Source organism: Micromys minutus, assembly GCF_963924665.1.
Source record: "Micromys minutus genome assembly, chromosome: 13".
Lineage (NCBI taxonomy): Eukaryota > Metazoa > Chordata > Mammalia > Rodentia > Muridae > Micromys > Micromys minutus.
Window position 1 is genome coordinate 774,523 of NC_137982.1, and position 11,074 is coordinate 785,596.

The window sequence follows — 11,074 nt, forward strand, 5'->3', positions numbered from 1 at the left end:
GCAACTGTTTTATGTGGGTGCTGGGGGTTGAACTCATATCTTCATACTTATATGGCAAGCAAGTATTTTACCAATTGAGCTAGCTCCCTAGCCCATAAACAGTTTTCCTATTTAATAGTAGATTTTGAGCATCTTCCTGCTTAAATTTATTTTAAAACAAGATCGGTAATAGTTGTGCCTAGGTTCCACTAACCGAGGTAGAGGGTGTGAGCACGCTTGCCCTTGCAAGTCATGGTGAGCTAGTGTGCGCCAGCAGATGTTTAGCGGGTGCCCTTTAGTGAGGAAGGCTCACTGGCCACATGAGAGAGACAGACCCATGACAAGTAACTGTAGGAAAAGTGCCCATTCTAAAATCCAGCTGTGTGATGAGGGCAGACAGGGAGGGGAACTTGGGGGAGAAGAGTGAACTTTCATGAGAGGCAATGGAATATCTGGGCACCCTGGCTTGGGCACCTGTCCACAGATATAAGGGGTCTTTAATTTGACCAGACAGGGATAGGACTACTTTTCTGGATCACCTGACCTGGATTGAGCAGCCAAGACAGAGCGAGATTTTGGACCTCTTGCAGGGGACTGAACTGCAGGCTCAAGCTGGCCTTGAACTTTCTTCGTAGCTCAAGCATATCTTAAACTTTCCATCTTTCTTCTTAGCCTCTTGAGTAGCTGGGATTGTGGGCCTGTGATCTATGTTTACTTCCACAATCACTTCCTGACTTCTTCAGGAAGCTGACAGTGCATTGATACCAGTGGATGTGTTGGGAAGAGTGACATCACCTATGAATTCTTACCCTATTCTTTGTTCTGACTCTGAGAAATGCCCCCCTCACCCCAATTCTAAGCACAAGCACCCAGGTGATAGTGCCTTTGGCCCCTGCTGTGTGTTAGCAATTGAAGACCTGACCCACCCTCCTCTGTTTCTTGTTCTGATCCCTAGGAACCCACCTCCTGGCCATTGTGATATAAATACCTAACTTGCCAGAGGGAGATCTGTAAAGGCTAGTGTCCTTCTTTCTGTCCTTTCTGAGAATTCAGTGCTTGCAGAGCTCACATTGGTGGTAAGATATGCAACTCTGCCTGCAGGTAGATCACATAGCTACCTTACATCAGGCTGCTCCAAAGGAAAGGGCTTTTTTTCACTCTGCCTGCCCAAAAGTTCAGTGCTTCAGGCCAGCCAGCCCTAGTTTTGAGATGACCTGATTGGTCAACTGGCTAAGAGAGCAGCCCTGCCCACCCACCTCAGTGCTGTCTGTTTCTGTAGCATATGGATGGCAGAAAGGCCAGGGACAGGTACTTGCTGGGCTCTGCAGGGCTATTGACTGTCAGTAACTACTCTAACACCCCCACCCCTGTCTCCTCATCTTCCTAGAGCATGGGGACAGTGATACTTCATCCATGAGGGAAAGAGCCAGTGAATTAGGAAAGCCTGGTGAATTCTGCAAATGTCTGTGTAGAGGGGGCTCAGGAACGGATGTTGTGATAAGTCAGTGTTTCTCTCTCCTGGTGAGGGGCTCTACTCTTAAGAGGTGTCCCCTCCCCCTCCTTTGCTCACTGCAACCACCTGTGCTTAAGGGCTTCCTTTGTGGCCAAACAGGAAGTAGCTCATCTCAAGGGTACCGAAAACTCCAGTCGATGCTTCATATCTTGGGCTGTGTGGGCTGTATGCTGCAGACTATGTGGTCAGGATGCATCTGGATCTTGGAGAGAGACTCCATGAGTGGAGAGAGAAGGATGCTGAAGGTAAAGTTCAGGGACCAGGGACCATAATGTCCCACTAGCTGGAGGCCTTTTTGGCCTCCACCAAGGGATCCTCCACTGAGTGTTCTGATTCGTATAATATCAGGAGATAAAAGTTATAAGAGATGCATGCAGGCTGAGGACTCCAACAGTCAGGGAAGTCACCACCTCGGAGGTGAGAGAGAGGTGGGTTTCCCTTTTGTTCTGAAGTGATTAGGAAAGAGATGAGCAATCAGTCAAATGGAGGAGGGACAACTTAGGTTAGGCATTCTGCTATCGACTAAATGCAATTCATGGTCCCTGGGGAGTCTGTTAACATGAGTAGCAGAACCTGGGACTGAGGAAGGAGGCAGACTGCCTAGGAAGCATCCAACAGCATCTCAGGGAGCTAAGAGTTCTATGGACAACTGGGGAGGAGGCGGAGCCCCCACGCAACAAGACAACTCTGCTCACCTCCAGTCCTTCACACCATGGCCATCTGCTTCAACTGTCCCCTCTCGTTGTCACCATAATCTCTCAGTGGCCATGTTCAATGAAGGCTCACTTTCCCTTTTACCTCATTTTATAGTCCAACAGGCTTCAGCACAGCCAACCACTTCCTTTTTAAGAAGCAGCCTCCTCTCTCCAGTGAGAACCCTGTCTTCTGTTTCTCTTACCTTTTGATAACCTACTTTACAGACCCTTCTCCTCCCATCCTGGTGGGTCCCACCATTCCTGGTTCAGATACCTTTCTGGGGCCACACCAGCCCCTAAACTGCAGGCATGGTGTTCAGTTGCCTGAATTCCACAGATAGCTAAACCCAACACTTAAAAGTCAAACTGCTGATGTCTCCTGTGCTTCCCCTGCCTGGGGCTTTGCCATGGCAGCCAATGCCATCGCTAGCACTGAAGTCTGGAAGCTGCCATTGGCTTCCCTCCTACCTGTAAGCAGCTAGGCTTCCCAGTCATCCCCAGTGACAGGCTTTTCTGTGCCATTATTAACCTTGCCCAAGACAGTGTCCTCCCTTATCTGGTCCCCTACTCCTCCTCCAAAGCCACCTAACCAGAGTTTTGCTCTTAGGTAAGCCCTGATGGTTGATCTTCAGTTAATAGACATATTATACTAAAAATAAATGCATAAGTAAATACTTACTTGGCTCTCAACTCCCAACTTCAAATGCACCTTGGTCCACAGTTGGACCACCCAGCCCCAGACCCTGGTGGATCCTGCCTCTACTGACCCTGAATTTCCAGTGCCAGGTCCACTGACTGTTCCCTGAACATTAGACATTTCCATTCCAGATAAGGAATTAGACCTGCACTTGCACGGCTCTTCCCACGTGGGCTTATTCCATGTGGCTAGACTATATTCCCGAGTAGGCTGTCTCTGACCTCCCTGGCAGTGAGTGAGCTCACCCTGCCCTCCCCGTTTTCCCTCCACCCTTCCTCCCAGCAGTCTAGGCATTTTATGGGCAGATGCTGGTTAACCGGTGTGCGTGCTTGTTTTCTGTCTCTAGGGTGTCAGCTCTATTCCTGGCTGATCAGCAGTTTCTAGAGTGGGGAGAGACTGGCAGAAGGTGCGGGTGGGGTTCTGCACACCAGAGGCACGGCCAGAGCCTGAGAAGAGGTTTGCTTCTAGGTGATGCATTTCAGTTTCAGGTTTACCCAGGTGTGCGGAGAGTTGTAAAATCCTGAATACAGGAAGCACTGCGGCTTGGAGGAGAGAAGCAGCCAGGACATGTTGAAATGTTTGTGACATTAAGCTGTGCACACCGTGCTGGTCTTACAAAGTAGGTGGTTTGAGCCTGCCAGGGTCAGCAAGGTTTCATGTGACATATACATAAGTCACCTGAAGCTGACAAAGGACATGGTAATTGTGTCTCCTCTTTCACCCTTGAAGTCCTTAGCAGCAGCCTGCAGGTCCAGCTCTGAAGCAGGCTCCTCAGCCTCTCACACAGGGCTCCTGCTGCAGAAACCCTGCCTAGTCCCACCTCTCTTTTTCTTCCCCACCCCAACCCTCTCAAACTCTCTGGAGGAGGGGTGATTTGAGCTTGACTCTAAGCCCTGCCCTCTACCCACCCTCTGCTATCAGCGAGCTAACCACCTAAACCTAGTCTTGGGCTGTATCAAGCTGCAATGTGCCTGAGGGGTAGAGCAGGCTCAGAACAGAGATTTCTGAAGACTCTCCACACCCAGAGGAGTTCCTGAGTCCGGGTAAGCACAGCTCTATGGACTCCTTCCGTCCTTGAAAGGACGACAGTTAGAGACCTGAGCTTCAGTCAGGTCCTTTCAATGTCGGCCACGTGCACAAGGCCCACGACTGAGGCCTTGACAGCAACACTTGTGTGGGCAGGCCTGGAAAGAGGGCCTAGAAAAGGTAATGCGTACAGGAGCGCCAGAGCTGTGGCTGGGGTGGGCAGTAGGGTCCTCACAAAATGGTGAGGCTGAGACTGAAGATATGGATCGTTTACCCTGCGTGTGGTGCCCACTGACTCTGCATCACATTCTTAGGCACTGCAGCCCGTCCCAGGGTCTTGTGTGTAGAACACAACTGTCGGGAATCTACATGGATCAGTTCCTGTGTTCTAACAGCTGGGCTTGCGCTAGCCTTGCAGCGTCCCAAGTGTACAGCCTGAAGCAGCAGCTGGACCTGTGCAATACCGGAAGAAGTCGTGCTTTATGATGTCAGAGTGAGAACGGGCTAAGGACCTTTCGGTAGCAGCGAGATAATATCCCAGGTGTTAGCATCATAACCATGCAAAAACTGAAATGTCCTAGGTGAAAAGAATGTTTGAGCTGAGGATCTTCTGTCTCCCACTGCTAACCCTCGGGGAAAGGGTGGAGGGACCACACAACTAAACTGAGGCTGAGGCAAAACCTGGCGTAAAACTCAGGGAGGAAGGAGGAGGGGCCTGTTCACAGCCCAGGCTTCCTGTTCTTCCCCTTTCTCTCAGGCCCTAGTGTGGTTGGGGAAAAGGCCGATCTGTGGCAGGTTCTTTCTGGGGAGATACTCCAGGCTATTGGCTTTCAAGGATCTTACACATAAATAGGGTTTGGGGGCCCTGGGAGATGGTGGAGCCGGAAGTGGAGGCCCTTGTGGGCAGGAAGTACTGAGCTACTTACTCTGAAGGCTAGGGAGCCCAGGGGAGCAGGAGGGGTATGTGTCACGGTGGTGAGGGGAACGGAAGTCGGAAGCTTTAGTCACCACATTTGCAAGCGGGCAACTGTGCAGCAGTAAGTTCCTGAGGCAGGGGGATCGGATCAGGGGAGCCTGAAGGTGAGCTAGGCGGACTTATGGAGAGAGACGGGAGGGAGGCTGAGGGAATCTGGGTTAGCAGACCGTAAAATAGAATTTTATGTGGGCCCTCATGGCCTGGGCTAGGGACAAGTACTCCAGATGGAGACGAGCTTCCGGGCTTGGTCGCTGCTTCGGTACCTGACATGAGCCTAACCTCACTGAACCCTTGCCGTCCCTGCCTTTGCTCTCTGCAGCCTGTCTTCTGTCTATCTGGCCCTTCTCTGATGTCTGCTTCCCCCTCCTTTCACTAGGGCCTCTAGAAATCTGTAAGGTGGGCGGTGAAAGGTAAAGGGGCAAGGCAACCGGCCTGAAGCCCTCATGACTGTTGTGGTTGAGGTTGCAACTTGCTCTAACTGTAGCCCCTGAGGATTGGAGTCCCAGGAGGGCGCAGGAGCAGCATTGGGTGTGGCCGCTGCCGAAATGCAGCATGGCTTCAGACCTTAAGGTGCTCCTTGCCCCACACCATACTCAGGTCCTACCCTAAAGAGTTAGAAGCAAGACAGTCTCCAACTTGTTTAGTCTTGGGACTATCCTCCTGATGTGTAAGAGGAGTCATGTCACTCCCAACAGTGTCTCTCTATGGGACACTGGAAGGCCTATTGTCCCTTAGAACTGGTCCTAAGTTCCTGCTTTCATGTTTCAGGGTCTAAAATTTTATAGTTAGTCATTCTTCTACTGAAGGGGCTGAGAAAATTGACCCATCAGGACCAGAACTCTTAGACCTTAGCCTAGCTTGAAAAAAATAGGCTTCAAGTAGGCATGTCCTCAGCCCTCTAGGACGGTGGAGCCTCATAGCACTTTTCTAGCTATCGATCGAGTGGAACCATTGGTGTAGAGATCATTGCCCAGATGCCAGGGTACGAGGACCAAGGAAGGCCTGAGCTCCTAGGGGTCCCTTGCCTTCCCAAGACACAGCTGTCCCTGAGATTTGATTTAGCTCAACTCCCTCCTCCCACCCTGTCACTCTTTGCTCTCATTTTGAGCTTCACCTGGTTTCACCATGGGCTATGGGGGCCCCTAACCCCCACATTTGCATGAAGGACCTCTTGGGGGCAGGAGGTGGGGCCTCCCCTAGTCAGTTCTCAAAGGGCTCTGACCCCAAGTTCAGGTAGGTCCCTCTCCATTCCAAGAAACTCCATTTGTTGTGGCTACTTTTTCTGGGGACACTGCTGCTGCCTAGGCTACACGGGGACAAAACAGCTCACCTCCCATGCCTCTGGAAGGGTAAAAGGAAGGAAGCAGACTGTCTTGCTTAAACTGGAGTGTGTGTGGTGTGTGTGATGTTCCACATAGAGGGCTGAGGGCTGTTTCCTCTAGCAGGCCAAGAGAGGACAGTATGTGGATCTGGATGAGTCTGACAAGGAAGTAGTGTGTGTGTGTGTGTGTGTGTGTGTGTGAGAGAGAGAGAGAGAGAGAGAGAGAGCATAAGCCAATTTCTTGAGCACCTCCCAAGGACCAGGCATCAGTGCTCAGACCCATTCCCATTGCTTAGCAAACCTGCTGACTGGCTTTTCTTTATTCTACAGCTAAGGGACCAGGTGGCGTTTCCCTCTGTCGTGGGGCTAGTCAGTTTTGAGGCAGAATGTGAATGTCTTCGAGCCTCCCCATCAGCATTATTCAGAGTCACCCTTCCTCCCCAGGAACAGCGTGTCTCCGCGCTCAGAATACAAAGCTGGCTCTTTAAGCCAAGAGTAAAAGCGAACCCAGGTGTCCTCTTGCTCCCTCTGCCCTGCAGACCAAAACCAGTGCTGGGCTAGAGATGCTGGTCAGTTGGTAGTCTTTGCCTAGCATGCACAAAGCCCTGGGTTTGATCCCCAACACCATATAAGCCAGGCATGTCAGAGCACTTCTGTAACTCAGGAATTGAGGAGGTAGAGGCATTAGTTTCACTCGTGAGTTCAAGGCCAGCCAGGGTGGTACATTAGAAGACTTTGTAGTGAAAGACTAAAAGAAACCCCATCCTTGATGCCCTAGGGTAGGGTAAGAGGGGCTGACCTCTTGGTCTCCGTGTCACTCCTCTCCTCAGCTGAGCCCCTGAAACATTCTTCCTAAAAACGTCCTCATAGTGAAATTACCTGAAATGGGCTGAAGAGAAAACTTAGTGCTTAAGAATATTGGCTGCTCTTCCAGAGGTTCTGAGTTCAATTCTTAGCAACCACATGGTAGCTCACAACCATCTGTAATGGGATCTGATGCCCACTTCTGGGTTAATGTGAAGACAGAGCACTCATATACATAAAATTAAATAAATAAATGCTTAAAAAGAAAAGAAAAGGAAATTACCTGAAATGCAGAACCCAAGACTGAAGCAGAGGCTGCACAGTGAGATGGTGCTACTCTCTTTCCTACCTGCCTGGTCACTTCTCCCCCTGTGCGTTCCAGAGCACTAAATCTTTCCCTGGGCTTGCAAAGACAGTCCGAATCACCCAGAATGTGTTCTTAAACTTCCTGAGCATCACAGAATCTGAGAAGTGCAGGGCCTCTTCGTTTTAGAGGCAGCAGAACCCATCTGATGAGACATAGTCTGGCTGAATCCGTTTCTTGCAGCTTTTGTTTAGAGGCTGAGATGAGAGATTTCTAAGATCTTTCTGGGTTACTCAGATAGTTCATCCAGTAGAGGCTCTTGCCTCCAAGCCCAAAGAGCAGATCTCTGTCCCTGGAATCCACTTGGTAGAAGGAGAGAACTGATCCCCAAGTTATCCTGACACAAACACAAAATAAGCTAATCCATGTGGAGGCAATTTCACTAAACTAGGAAGGTAGGAAGAAATTTCTAGATGCATGCCTAAAGCACGCATGTGCTCTGCTCTGTTTCTTCATCCACAGGTAAAAAGGCTGGTCTCAGTGCTCACCCAGATGACTGTGATGGCCATGGTGGTCATCAGAAGGACAAAACCCTCTAATGACCTCCTGAATGAATGGCTACCCAGTCATCCGTTCAGGGAGGAATACTGAAAATGTTTTTTAAGGAGCATGCTGATGTTGGGTGGGAAATGAGAGTAAGTCTAGGGTAGCCTTATACCTCGGTTGGGACCCCAGCTCTCTCAGCTGTTGGCTGAGCTAGAAAACCCTGCAAACCTCTGCAAACTTTAGCTTTCTTGCTAGAGGCAAGAAGATGCTTTTGTTTGCCTCATTCATGGGGTACTTCATACTTGATGAGACATACAATTGGAGAAGCAATTGGTACCCCATTTGCAGGGCCGGGGTACCATGCTGTACTCTCTCCCATAGCGTTAGGTTGCCGAATAAAATACAGAAGACACAGTTAAATTTGAACTTTTGATAAATTATTAGGGTGTTTCAAGCTTGTCACAGATATTGGGAGTGCTGGAGTTCTGTTTTGGGTTTTGTCGTTTCCCATTCTTTTGAAAACATGGGGCATTCACCCCGGCCCTTGCACGAGATAGACAAATACTCTGTTATCTATGTGCCCAGCTCCCTTACCTGCTCATTCACTAAATTTAGCTACCCTACAATGAAGGAGTACACCCCTTCCATATGTCCTGGCCTCCAGGAATTGAAGCTCACCTTTAAGTTCTTGAACCTCAAGGATCGCATAGAGAGACCCGAACATCTCAGCTCAAAAGCAGTCTTGACATGTGTGATCCACTTGACCCAAAGGATAATGTTGCTGTTCCCAGGCATTTATGGGTAGGACTGGGGAGAACACAACCCCCCACCCCAGTCCTAATCCCCGTGCTGACTTCAGGCAACAACAGCCTTCTGAGCAAACACTGAGAGAAGAACACCAACTGTGGAATGCAGCCGGGTTGACTTTCATTGTTTTAAAAGAATCTCGGCCCAGTCAAACCACATACCAACCAGCAGGTTTGAGTTTTCTTAACCTCACTCTCTGCCCCTTTCCCTCGATTTCCCTTGGCCTCCTAGATAGACCCTTCTCTCCCTAGGTCTTTCAGATACAAGACTTCAGGAATCTGTTCTCTCCTCTTTGATCTCTAGAAAATTATAATTTCTCTTATACCCCCTTCCGCACCCTCCATCTTTGAAAAATTTCAGTGAGGAACACTGGCTTTCTTCTGGGATAGCAAACCCTATAAAACCTAATATTCAATGGTGTCCATGGTAGCCACAAATATATTCCATTATTGCTGCTTTATGTACTTGCATGCATGTATGTGTGTATTTGTGTATATATGTGTGGAGGTCGGGGAACGGGACATGAGGAGGGATTAGGAACAGTAAAGAAGCCAGGCAGGTAGACAGGGATCAGGGTTTAGCTGGGAGAAGGAGGGAGCCTGAAGTTCTGCCTTGTGGTCTGGTGAGAGAGGGAGGGTGGGGCTCCATTGCCTCCTCCTGTAGCAGCTGTAACCAGATCGAATCTTTCCATCCTTCCTGTCAGGCTTCAGTGTGGATCACTCGCCCTAGTTAGTCTGTTTACTTGAGGAGGCCTTACCATGGATATCCCATGGTCATCTTTCACTTGATCCTTTCTGCCAGGCAGGTCCAAGGGTGATGCTCATGGTTCAGGGAAGTTGCTAACATAAGAGCGTATCTGATATTGGTTTCCTGGCACTGTAACAAATATTTGAGAAAAAACACCTGTAAAGAGAAGACTGTCTTGGTTCACAGTTGTGAAGGTTCTAGCTCATGGCTGGCCCTACTGTTTTGGTTTTGTGGCCAAGCATCACATCATGGCGGAAGAAATGGTGGAACAAAGCCATTCATAGCCCAGTCCCTTTCGTGGGTATGCCTCCAACGGCCCCTCCCCTAGAATAGGTCTTCTAAAGTTTCTAGTGCCAAGCTGGAGATGGGCCTATAATCATACATGGGCCTTTGAGGGTTCTTCGGCATATTTATGCCTTCCCTGAAGACGGACGGTCTGGGCCTCTTACACAGGGAGCAGTGACTGCAGAAATGAATTCCAGCATAGAGAGTCAGGTAGCCCTTTTGACACAGATATCAAAGGCTGTAAGTTCTCCAGCCATCTGGGGCTGGAGATGTGCTGAGAGACTGAAGGACAGTCTACAGTACCTGGAGAAGACTGACAGGCTAGACCAGTCTCAATCCATCTGACTCACAGCTAAGGTTAAGTATAGAAAACACCTCTGCTTTCCTGAACCCTATCTTTGGGAGCCTAGTCAGGGGCTTTTCCTGGGGCACTAAACTTTCAGAGCTTTATTAATTATTGCTTAGCAACTCCATATTGGTAATAAAGTAAGGGACATGGTGTCAGAACAGAGTAAATAGAAGAAAAAAAAAAAAAACCCATAGAGGGACTCTATTTTTAGTGTCTTTTAGAAGGAGATGTAGAAGATTGTCTCTACCCCATTTCTCTCTGACATTCACAGGCAAGAGCCTTGTCTTTTAGGTGACCTTAAATAGTCCGTAAAATGCCACCAACCTTGGTGCATAAGCTCTGGGGATTACCATTTGTTGAGCGTCTAAGAGTAGGCCAATTGGGTTGACAAGGATGGCAGCCTCCCTCTGAGGTGGGGTCCTGCACAAGTGGCACCCAGTCAGTGCTGACCTTCTAGATTTATCCATTTAGCTCTCTGTAGGGAGGAGGGGCAACTCCAACCCTTTGGTCATTCATTCACCCCACTTTCTACTGCTTGGCACGGAGGAATTGAACTCTCCCCATGGGTTTCAGGTAAGGCCATCCCACCCACTTTACCACCTGCCCAGGCGATAGGAACACAGTTTGAGGTCTGGAGCCTGGAAAAGGCTCCAAAGAGGTGGTGCTAAGGGAGACCAGCTGGGCAGCACCCCCCTGAAACATGGGACGGTCCCTCAGCAGAGAGGGCTGCAGAAGTTGTGTTGAAAGGTAGGGGGCCTAAAGTCAGACCTGGGCCTCCCTTTCCAGCTATGAGTCATTCAGGCTCGGGCTCTGGCTTCCTTGTCTGGGTAACAGAAGGGTAAGAAGTGCAGTCATCTTCCAGGGCCAGGATGTGCGTGTGCTCGTGAAGAGGAGCTACCTGGACACAGCAGAGCTGTCATTTCTTGTCTGTATGAGAGTCGAGTAGAGCTGTAGATGGAACTCACATGTTCATTTGTGCTGTTCCCCACATATGTCTGGAGTTCTAGACACACCTGTCTTTCAAA